This window comes from Carettochelys insculpta, chromosome 7, assembly GCF_033958435.1.
Source record: "Carettochelys insculpta isolate YL-2023 chromosome 7, ASM3395843v1, whole genome shotgun sequence".
Taxonomy (NCBI): Eukaryota; Metazoa; Chordata; order Testudines; family Carettochelyidae; genus Carettochelys; species Carettochelys insculpta.
Window position 1 is genome coordinate 2,534,255 of NC_134143.1, and position 11,332 is coordinate 2,545,586.

General features: G+C 48.6%; 2 non-coding genes across 2 annotated transcripts; one reads left to right on the forward strand and one right to left on the reverse strand.

Moving 5' to 3' along the window:
- Window positions 1-2,017: 2,017 nt before the first annotated feature.
- On the reverse strand, window positions 2,018-2,090 carry TRNAF-GAA (transfer RNA phenylalanine (anticodon GAA)). Its single transcript has one exon. It is a non-coding gene; the product is annotated as a tRNA-Phe (tRNA).
- A 3,113-nt stretch (window positions 2,091-5,203) lies between these two features.
- On the forward strand, window positions 5,204-5,277 carry TRNAI-UAU (transfer RNA isoleucine (anticodon UAU)). Its single transcript has one exon. It is a non-coding gene; the product is annotated as a tRNA-Ile (tRNA).
- Window positions 5,278-11,332: the final 6,055 nt, after the last annotated feature.

Genomic DNA, 11,332 nt, shown 5'->3' on the forward strand with positions numbered 1-11,332 from the left:
CTCCCTTGGCCTCTGGGAGAGAACTGCAGCCAGCTGGGTGTGTGCTCCTGGAAAAGACTCCATGCGAGGAGCAGCAGCTGAGGTGGAGAGGGCAGAGCTGGGTTAAGTGAAAGCAAAGGAGTGATGGTCCTTTGGGGGTTTGTCTATTATCAGAGCTGTTCAATCCATAGGACAAAGGGGGGTGGCTGCACTAGAACCATAGAACAGGGATGGAAGAGACCTAAAAAAGCCATTAAGCCCAGCCCCCTGCCCAAGGCAGGACCAGACCCATCAGATCAGCCCTGCCAGGTTTTGTCAAAACGAGACTTAAACACCTCCAGAGGTGGAGACTCCACTACTTCCCTGGGGAGACCGTTCCAATGCTTCACCACCCTCCGAGTGAAAAAGTTTTTCCTCATGTTTAACCTGCACCTTCCCAAATGCAACTTGAGTCCATTGTTCCGTGTTCTGCCATCCGTGACCACTGTGAACAGCCTCTCTCCAGCCTCTTTGCAGCCTCCCTTCAGTAAGCTGAAGGCTGTTATCAAGTCCTGCTTCAGTCTTCTCTTCTGCAGACTAAACCGTCCCAGTTCCCTCAACCTTTCTTCATAGGTCACATGCTCCAGCCCCCTAATTATTTTGGTCACCGCCTCTGGACCCTCTCCAGTGTATCCACATCCTTCCTATAACTGGGGGCCCAGAACTGGACACAGTACTCCAGATGCGGCCTCACCAAACCTGAATAAAAAGGAATAATCACTTCTCTGCATCTACTGGCAACCCTCCTCTTGATGCGACCTAATATTCCGTTAGCTTTCTTGGCTACAGTGGCACACTGTTAACTCATGTCCAGTTTCTCATCCACTTCATCTCCCAGGTCTTTTCCTGCAGAACTACTACTGAACCAGTCAGACCCCAGCCTTTAACAATGCTTGGGATTCTTGCGGCCCCGGTGCAGGACTCTGCACTTGTCCTTATTGAACCTCATCAGATTTTTTGCAGCCCAGTCTTCCAATTTGTTGAAGTCACTCTGGACCGTAGCCCTACCCTCCAGCATATCTACCTCTGCCCCTAGCTCATTGTCATCCACAAACTTGCTGAGGGTGGAATCCAACCCCTCATTCAGGTCATTGATAAGTATGTTGAACAGACCAGGCTCCAGAACTGAACCGAAGTGGAACTCCACTAGAAACCGACCGCCATCCCGACATTGAGCCGTTGATCACGTCCCACTGGGCCCAACCTTCTAGCCAGCTTTCTTTCCATCTTACCGTCCGTTTATCCAATCCACATTCCTTTAACTTGCCATCCACACCACCTGTGAATGCTGAAGTCGCCTCCCATCAGGTCTCTTGATTGCTCTCTGCCAGCCACTCAGCCTGTGTCCTTTTTTTTGGGCCTCTGCTCATAGCAGCCAGAGAGGAAGGACAGGCTCCCTGGCCAAGGCTGTTGGTGGATGGTTTTTGTTTCACTTAGAACAAAAGTGTTCCCTTGGCTCATTGAAAGGTACCGCAGGCTGTCTGATTGCTGGCACTCATAGGGGCAGGGAATGCCAGGCTCCAGGCCAGCCATACAAGCAGGAACACATGCCAGGACACAAATGACATCCTGTGTTTGTTGCTGATTTCAGCTTGGAAACTTTTGGGATAACCAGTGCTCCACAGAATCTCCGCTGGCTTCCTCTGAGCCTCCCCTGCAATGCCATCCACCTGTGTGGCATGTGCCATGACACATGGATAGGCCAACCTAGAGAAAGTGGTGGTGAGAGGCCCTAAGAGCTGCCTTTCACTAGCTCAGCGGGTGGAGCAGTGGACTTTCGGGAACTCTCAGCAAGTTCTGTGTAGTTGACTGGATGAGAGTGGGCACAATGGGGTCTTTTTACCCTCCCCTTGCTGAGGAAGAGCAAGAGAAGAAATGAAAAGCCTTCAAGCACCAAGGTGTCTGGAAAGGTCTGACAATGTCCTTTTCAGGAGCATTTGCCAGCAGCAAGGACCGACGTAGTCACTAATTGCTCTGGGGCCTATGTTAGGAAAACCTCTGCTGAAGCCTGGGGTTGAACCAAGGACCTTTTGATCTTCAGTCTAATGCTCTCCCAACTGAGCTACTTCAGCAGCTGCTCAAAAGTTGCCACCTCACTATTGGAAATGTTTTTCTCAGCTATTGTTGCCTTTGCGAGTGTCCTTGAGAGGCAGGAGGAATATTGGCAACTTCCTTCAGCTTGAGTTCCTCTTTTGCCCCATTTCTGCCTTACTTCCTGGTTCACCCAGTGGCCGCAGGGGACTGCAGGATACTGATGGTAAGGAAGAAGATGGGATCTGACCCTTTCACCACAAGAGTATCTTACCACATCCTGGCCACTTAGCCTCAAGATCATTGTGTGACCGGATGGTGCCCAAGCTTTTGAAGAGGGACAAGAAGTAAGCAGGGCCACTCGTGTGTAAAGGCCAAGAGTTACAAAGCAAAGCAACCCCAGGAAGAGTCTTTGAAGAAGTGACCCATCGGGATGAAGCATCCAGAGGTCCTCAAGTGCTCTCGGCCATTCTCCCTGTTGAAGGAAAAGATCCAGGATCATTGAACCATGGAGATAAATGTGTGGTTGTGCAGATCATGTCGGAGAGAGAGCTATGGTTTCTTCAACCATGGGATTCTCTTCTGGGCATACACGTTGCAAGGAGGAGATGGGATGACTTAACAAAGAGAAGATTCAGGGGCAGAAAGAGTCCCAGTATGGGCTCAGGAACAAGGTGAGTGGGTTAAGAGAGTTGTTCCCAGGCAGAGGAGTTAGCTCAAGTGGTAGAGCGCTCAAACCGTTGTCCTGGTATAAGTGAATAACACGAATTCAGAGCTCCTCCTTGCCTGGCTATGTGTAGATCATTTATAGGTCCAGGGCACAAACGGAGCAGATGTGGAAAGACATGACACGACAGAGTGCTGAGGAGGACAGTGAGCTGGCAAAGGGTTTTTTTCTGCCCTCTTGGGGCATATGAGGATGGAACTGAAGAGAAGAAAATCCTCTTTTGCTCTCTGAGGGTGACAGAAACATCAATTGCTCCTCTCCAGACCTGAGGACAAGAAGAGACTTTTCCTGCCTAAGGCCAGGAGCTCAAAGGAGACAGAGGGGGAGAGAGGGAGAGCAGAGCCCTGGCTGGGCATCTCCTGGGATCATGATTCCAGCTAGTTCAAATAGTTCTTTTGACAAAGGGGCTTCAAAACAGGTTCCATTGTTTGTAGATGCTGAATGTCCAAATAGCAAGCAGTATTTCCAAACCCATGTTGTGTGTAGCTCTGCGATATCAGAATCAACAACTCTGGAATCCCTCTTCTGGAATCGCTTATCGAGGCAGAACACTGCTGTGCACACACAGCCTTTGTGTCCCTCAGCCATAGCCATGGGCAGCCACAGGGATGCTGTGGCCTGTGGAATAAGATCGGTGAGTCAGAAATTATGTTCAGACACAGGGGAATTAGCTCAGTTGGCAGAGGGCTCATTTAGCGTGCGAGAGGCTTTGGGATAAATGCCCACGTTCTCCAACAGAAGTGGTGTCTTTTTTCCTTCTTTTCCAAGGCCGCGTCAGGCCGGGAGCGAAGCTTCTCCAGTGCCCTCTTCCATTTCCCTCCATTTTGCTCCCTGCAAAGAAACAGCCCATTTGGGTTCGAAAGCTGCTGGACCCCGGCCTCCTTGGCCTTAACGATTTCTCTTTAAAACAAAGGTTAACCTGGGTCATGTGCTATGATGACCTAATCTTTCAGATGTGACCAGTTCCCCATTTCTAGGGAGCTTCCAGTGCTGACCACAGTTTCCCCAGTACAGCAGTCCCAGGACACCTGTCCTCTGGGTCTTCACCGGCCAAGAGCCTTCCCCAAGCAATGTGGACCATAAAAGCCCTGTGGTTGCCATGACAATCTGGGCACTGCAGTAGGTCTTCCGGAGGTGGGGGACAGTTTTTTACGCCCCTGAGAGACACCACCCAATTGTCTAGCGCGGAGCTGTGCAAAGAGTCACCCCCCTTGGGAGTTAAACCTCCCCAGCTCCTCTGCCGGACAGGATCTAAACTGCAGCAGAGCGAAGCAGGCCCAGGTGTGGCTGGCAGGAGTCAGGTGTGGGCAGACAGCAGAGCTCAGGCTGAGGCAGGCCTCATGGCTTAGCTGGCTAAAACACCTCCCTTCTAAACAGGAACCCCTGGTTTCCTGTCCCAGGGGTGCCCAACTACTGCCCTTTCAGGAAACCTGCCAGGACATTGTACCACACGGATGTGAGATATAACCCCCAATGCCCATTCTGCTGGTTTCCAAGATGCTGACAGGGGCTCGTAAGAGAGCTGCTGACACTTCAGTGCTCCTCTGCTGAGGTCCAGGGATCATAGATTCAAGTCTATTGGTCAGGAATTATTGTTTGTGTTCCTTCATGCTGGTCCCTGCGTGTCAGCAGCCACCCCACATGCTACTGGCGCCTGGGGGTTGGGGAGGCTCTTTGTGGCTGTGTCCTGGCCAGGGCTCTCCCCACGTTTGGTTCTCTGTGTTTTTAAGCCTCCCCATGGAGTTGTGAGCATTAGTTGCCTCCTGCTCCAGCTTCCCAGAGGAGGGGAGCTGTGGTGGGCTGCAGCCTGCAACTCCTGCTCCCTCCTGCTTTCCCCTGACTTGTCAGCCTGGCCCTGGGCCTCTTTCCTTTCGCATCAGAGGGACGAGGGACAAAGCTGAGTTGAAGTGCAAGGGCCAAACTTGCGGGCGTGAGGTGAAGCTGTGAGAAAAGCAATGCCTGAGAGTGTGTGAAAAAAGGGGAAGACTTTGTCTTATTGTTAACCCCAATACGACCAGCTGGCAGGATTCTGACCAGGGATGCCATGGGAGGGACCTGTGAAAAACATATCATTTGTCACAGAAGCGGCTCTTGTTTCTGTGTTGGAAATCACCTCGTCCTTAGGAGTTCTAAATCTGCCCTTCCCCAAGCAACGTGGACCACAAAAGCTCTCTGATTGCCAGGATGATATGTGCACTGCGGGAGGTCTACATTGTGTTGCTGGGGGGTGACAGTTTTTACATAGAGTCATGGAGTGACACCACCGAATTTTCTAGCCCAGACCTGTCCAAAGAGTCACCCCCCTTGGGAGTTAAACTCCACAGGCTCCTCTGCCTGACAGGATCTCCACTCAAGCAGAGCTGAGCAGGCCCAGATGGGGCGGCAAGGAGTGAGGTGGAGGCAGACAGGAGAACTAATCTGGGAACAGGCGCCATGGCTTAGCTGGCCAAAGCACCTGCCTTATAAGCAGGGGTTTCTGGGTTTGAGTCCCAGTGGTGCCTGGTTACCATCCATTTTTGGGGTTGGCTACTGTTGTCAAAGTTGCCACCAGCGTGGTGCTCTGCTCTCTTCAATGCTGATATCACTTGGCTGCGTGAATGTGTTCCCTCTGTGTGCTGTGTGCTGCCCTGGCTCTGCAGATAGCTGACACAGCAGACTTGAAGAGAACCCCCACTGACCACAGAGTCTAGTAAGGTGCAAAGGCACGTTGGCTAGGTACATTGCTGTATTGGATACAGTAGAAGTTCCCTGTAGATTTCTAAGTCAGGGCATACTACAAATATGCACCCACGGTCAATGGACTTAGCTCAGTCAGTGGCAGGACTTTCCACTGCCCCCTTGGTTGGACCCAGACCGCATCACAAGATTACGTTCTTATTCACAGCTACAAACAACTTACTCATCACTCCTGAGGTATTGAGGTGCACCCTTCTACGTAATCAGGTGCCGCCTCTCACCTTGTACATGGTGGTTTGAACAAAACTCTATCCATCATATTACCCTTCTGCCCCTGTCATTGGGATGGGTCGGCCTGTTCTTTCTTATCTGTGGAATGGTCCAGGGTCAGGTGTTCTGGTACCATGTTCCTTTTTTCAACATGCTAAGTAGATAGGTTTCTGCAACATCAACCCTCTTCTTGCCAACTTCTGTGAGCAATGCATTCCTTTTGCTTACAGCTGCACTTTGCTTTCTGTTAGCAAAGTTTTGACCATTACTTTGGTTCAGGCCTCATACTAGGCCTGTACTTACTACATTCCCCCACTTTTTGTCCTTTTATGGGGAGGATGTTTACCCATCGTCCCGGAAAAGCATAATGTATGGACTAAGGATAACCCAGTGGGCTAAACACTGTTGTGTGGTTATCCGATGTCATCATCCATACATTCATGCCCCATCTGTCTTTTAGTCTGCACATTCCCTCGTACGACTATTAGGCAGATTTTATTATCCAATTATTTTTTAGTCCCTTATGATGGGCCTGGGAATGTTAGGCCCGGGACCTTGAGTTCGTGGGGGTGTGTCAGGCACCTATTGTCCTACTGAGGGCTTCCTGGGGATATAGAGACTATCCCAAAGATACAAATGTGTATTATGGAATATATGTGCATATGGAATATTTAATATATAGGTTTTATAACTTGGTGATATACCAATGTAGGTTACGGATATATATGGATATATATATGGAGTGTATATGCACATATGTCTCATTTACCAATGTCCCTACACTATTCGCATAGTAAACCTTAACTGGCTCTTGTACCCATCTAGGCACTGCCATCATGAGGTTTATACTCTTGTTCTCCTCATGATTCTGTCGTGGGATTTTATCAAATTCAGCAAATTGCAAAAAGATCGGCCTCATGTGATTTATGCCCTGTTGTTGTCTTTGGTTCATGATGGATGCCTGGTCTAAGATACGTGGCCAATTGTGAAGCTGTAACTGTAGCAAACTTTGCTGTACAATCTCTATTACCCTATTGCCATAGGCTGTACAGGCAACTGCCAGTGAAACGTCATTGTTTTGTATGCTGTTGATAAGAGACAGAATAGTAGCATTTAGGTGTTTAAACCCTTGTGCAATTAAATGCATATTGTCAATAGTGATTTCATTCTGATCCAGTAATAGACTACTAATTCCTCCCCCAGTTTTAACTGCTTTGCCTATTCCATTCACCACAGTGTTGATTTTTAAATTGAGATTTTCAATATCTGCCGAGTTCCATAGGGACATGCCAAGGCTAGACCCTCCCAGGGCTGTTCCCAATATATCCCCTGTGTCTCTATGTTGTTGTGGGGTATTTTGAGGGCCCTTCCAAAGTTGTAGCTGCATTTGCATCTCAGAGTTAAACCAATCCTTATAATGGCTAGGACATTGCCTTGGCATGTCCATACCTGTAAAATCCAGTCTAAGTGACATATAAAGCCATCCTACATTCTCCACCATATATTCCGTCGTCGGGTGTAGGAAGATTCTGGATGTGGGCCATGGTTGTATAAATGGGCATCTTCCTTTGGGGTAGTATCCATGTGTGGAGGTGGGGAAGAGGATGGTGTTGGGGCTGCTGTAGGACAGGCATCCTCACAGACCTGCACATGGTAAATACATTTACTGGTACTCGGGGTTATAGACCAAGTCCCTGTGTATGTACCTGCATCCCTTAATTGTTTACTGCGAATGCGAATAGATGCACTCCACTTATTTTGCACATTTGTAAATTCCACCCTATTTAGCCAATCCCCATATGTTTTTACCTGTCCTTTAATGTAACTGATTACTGGGCTTACTGCTCGAAACCAATCCAGATATACTGTATTGGTTTGAAGCAGGTGTGGTTGTATAATGCATGTTAGAGTAAGATCCTCCCCCACCATACCTGTAACGTATACCTCCATAATTTGCTTTGGCGCCACTAGAGCACGCTCGACATCCGGAGTTGCTCGTTTCCTTTCCTTATTTGTATGATGCTCATGGGGTTGTGGTGTACTACCTGGGTGAGAACGGGCAATAATCTCAATGGATTTACAGTTAACAACAACATCAACCTTCCAGCAGCATGCATACTCCCCCTGTGTCTCTGTACTTAAAATCAGTTCCTTTCCAATTCGTCTTCGTTCATTTTCAAGCTTTGGGATGGGAACGCGTTGAGTTTGGCTGCCGTTTTTAACTGTCCATCCCCACACCATCAGAATCGGGAAGGGCGAAAACCTGAGGATGTTTTCCATTTGTCGCTTTCCTTGAGTTTCACACACCAGCTTTAATACAGTCCCGATAGGGTGCTGCTGACTTGCTGTCTCCCATCTGTCAGGGTTATCTGCTGTCCCGGGTTACCGAATGTGTTCGGTTGATCTTAATGACTTTAACCAGTCCCTTTGAGTCTTGGTCTATCACCAAAACTCCTGCCAAGGTCCATATCCATGTTGGCATCTTAACCTGTAAAAATACAAAACAACACTCGCTTCTCTCTTACAGATATATATATATATATTTTTAAGCAGTAATACTTCATAGCCATTTTATGGAGGCTAAAATAGGTGCGTCCATCAATCCCTGTTTTAGACTTTCCCATGCCTTAGTTGCCTCTTCTGTCCAGGTCCACTGTGGTCCTTTAAGTACCTCATACAGGGGACCTGCCTTTTCTGCGTATTCTACCATAAATTCTCTGCAAAAGTTAGTGAGTCCCAGAAAGGACTGCAGAGACTTGGTGTCTACCGGCATGGGCAGGTTAACAAGACACTTTACTCTTTCCTTATCAACAGACCTTCCCCCAGAACTGAGTCGAATTCCAAGATACTGCACTTCTCTCTGTTTAATCTGAGACTTCGAGGGGTTAAGTTTTAAGCCGTAAGCTTGGCAGCTAGTCAACAGCTGTTTCAGGAACTCTTCATGCTCCTGCTCTGTTTTACTGACTATTAAAATGTCATCTACATACTGAACAATTCTTCCCGTTTGTAATAGCCCCTCTTTCTCTGGCATATTTCTCACTGCTGTATGGAAAATAGTTGGTGCGTCACAGTACCCCATTGGCAAAACTTTCCAGCAGTATTGCATGCCTTGGAATACAAAAGCTGTTCGATACTGAGACTCTGGGTCTAAAGGTAGACTCCAAAAGCCGTTTGCCACATCAAGTACTGAGAACCATTCCATGTCAGGGGTGACCACCTCCAGCAGCTCGGGGTACGCTGCCACAACAGGAGCCCCCTGTTTGGCAGTCTTGTTTAACCCCCGATAGTCAAGAGTTAATCTCCATGTACCATCAGGTTTTTTTGACTGGCCAAATTGGTGCTGCGTTAGGCGCTGAACACCTAATTAAATTTCGTTTTTCCAATTCTGTTATTACTTGCCTTAATGAGTCCTTTGCTTCCTGAGGTATTGGGTACTGCTTTATAGATGGGGGTGTATCTCCCTCCAATGTAACAGAGGTCTGCATTTTACCCGTATCTAGGGAGTCTGCTGCCCAGACAGTTTGAATTTCAGTCCACCATCTCTCCCAGCCTTTTGGTGCGGGAGGCGGTTGTTAGGCTTTATGGCTTTTACTGTCTGTGTAGCCAGTCCCATAGGGATTAGATTGGTATCAGTTGTACCTTGCATTACAGTGAGAGTTTGTCTAATACACATATTTGGAAAGTCCAAAATTAATCCCAGTTGTTTCATGGTTTCTGCCCCAATTAAGTTCTCTCTCCCTGCAATGGCGCACTTCTCATGAACGGTATGCATCCCCAACTGCAGGGGAAGGATTTTCACATCATATGTTCAGTTAGTTCCAGATATTCCCTGTATGTGCACAGACTCTCCAGCTGGGTATGCATCAAAACTGTCTCTTACGATAGGAATTCCAGCCCCTGTAGCCAGTAGAAAATCTACTAGCCCTTCCCCGACTCGAATGCTTAAATGGGGGCGTCCCCATACATCTACCGTCATGGGTTGCTGAAAGATGCATTCTGAGTCGAGGATAGGGCTGTCCTATGCTATGGTATCGGTAGCAATTGGGTCGTTCAGTCCTGAAGTCAGGACCGTCGCCCTGGCTACCTTCGTCCCCGTCTTATCTTTTTCCTGTTGAGACTCCTTGCCAAACATGCATGCCTGCAGGTGTGCCTGCAGCCTCTCAATCTCTCCTTTCAAGTTCAAGTTTTCCTGTTTTAGAACTCCAGGAGGTACCCACGGACTCTCTCTATCACCTCCTCTAACTCTATTTGGTCCTCGACCTCTCCAACCCTGGCCACGACCATGGGGAGAGTATCCAGGACCCTCTGTCTTCCATTGTCCTAACTGAGTACGCAGCTCATTAACAGGAGTTCCTTCCTGCTGCTTAATTGCCGTCTCCACCTTTGCAATCCATTTGTCCCAGGGTACCTCTTTACCTCCATTCTCACACCAAGCGTTCATCCAGTCTAACACACCGGGAGGCAGCGCCTCCAAAACAATTTGCTTCAAATCTTCCACGTTAGCAGACCCTGCTGTTAATCTGAGATACGTTTGAATTCTGTCCGCCAGTTTGGCTGGAGCCTCCCCCTGCAATCTTGCAATTTCTTTGAGAGTAGCTAACTCACTGGACAACTTAAAGTGCTTCTGGACCACACGTTTAAGCATTTGTGCCACATCATCATCAAAACCGAGGGTGTGACAGTCCAGGGGTCCCAACAGGGTTTGCACCAAGATTGGTTCCTGCAGCATGTCAGTCCCGACTGCTCTGAGTGACTGTGAGAGCCTCTAGGGAGCCATGCCAGAAACTCACTGAAAAGTTCAGAGGAGGGAGGTCCAACAGCTCCAGCCAGCGCAGTTAGTTCATTAATCTGTAAAGCGTCGAGCCTGGCTGCAGAGCCGCTCACGCGCGGGGGATGGGAGCAGGTTCCTGATCTCTTTCCCTGGCTGCATCGTTACGGCGGGGCCAGGGCTTCCTTAAATGCTCAGTTAAATTTTTCATTACAGTTTCCACTTCACCCAATAACTTTAATGCAGGGGGGGTCTGTGACCGCGGGGGATCATCGGGTCCTATTTCTGTCCCATTTTCACCCATTTCTCCTGTTTTTACTGGAGCTGATCTAGGTTTTGGGGAGGGCTTATCCAGAACCTGGCTTACATCATCAGGTGGCGGTTGCGGTGCGGTAGCCCCTGCCCATGGGTCACAAAAGGGTGGGTCACCAGGGCCATTCCACAGGTCCCCAGTGCAACGCCCATCCCAACTGTCCCAAGTTCCTTCTATTAATTTGGCAAGAGCCACCTGTTTCCATTTCTGTCCCCATTCCTCAGGCACTGGAACAGCACCTGAATTACATTGAATCCCAGGGGATGGCACTTTTTGCTTCTGCAGGTTTTCTACAGCTGTCTCCAGTTGTTTATTTTCCTGCTTTACTTGCTCGAGCATATCATGAGTCTGGATCGCCTGCTGCTCTGCTAAAAGAGCTTGGGCTTTCCAGTGCTCAACTGCATGGGTTACCTCTTCTACTTCCCCTGTTTTTTCTGTTACTTGTTTGGCCAACAGGCCAGCATGCTGTCTAAGCCATCTTACAGCCATAGACATAAGTTGCAAGGTTCTTGCTTTTTTACTTTTATTA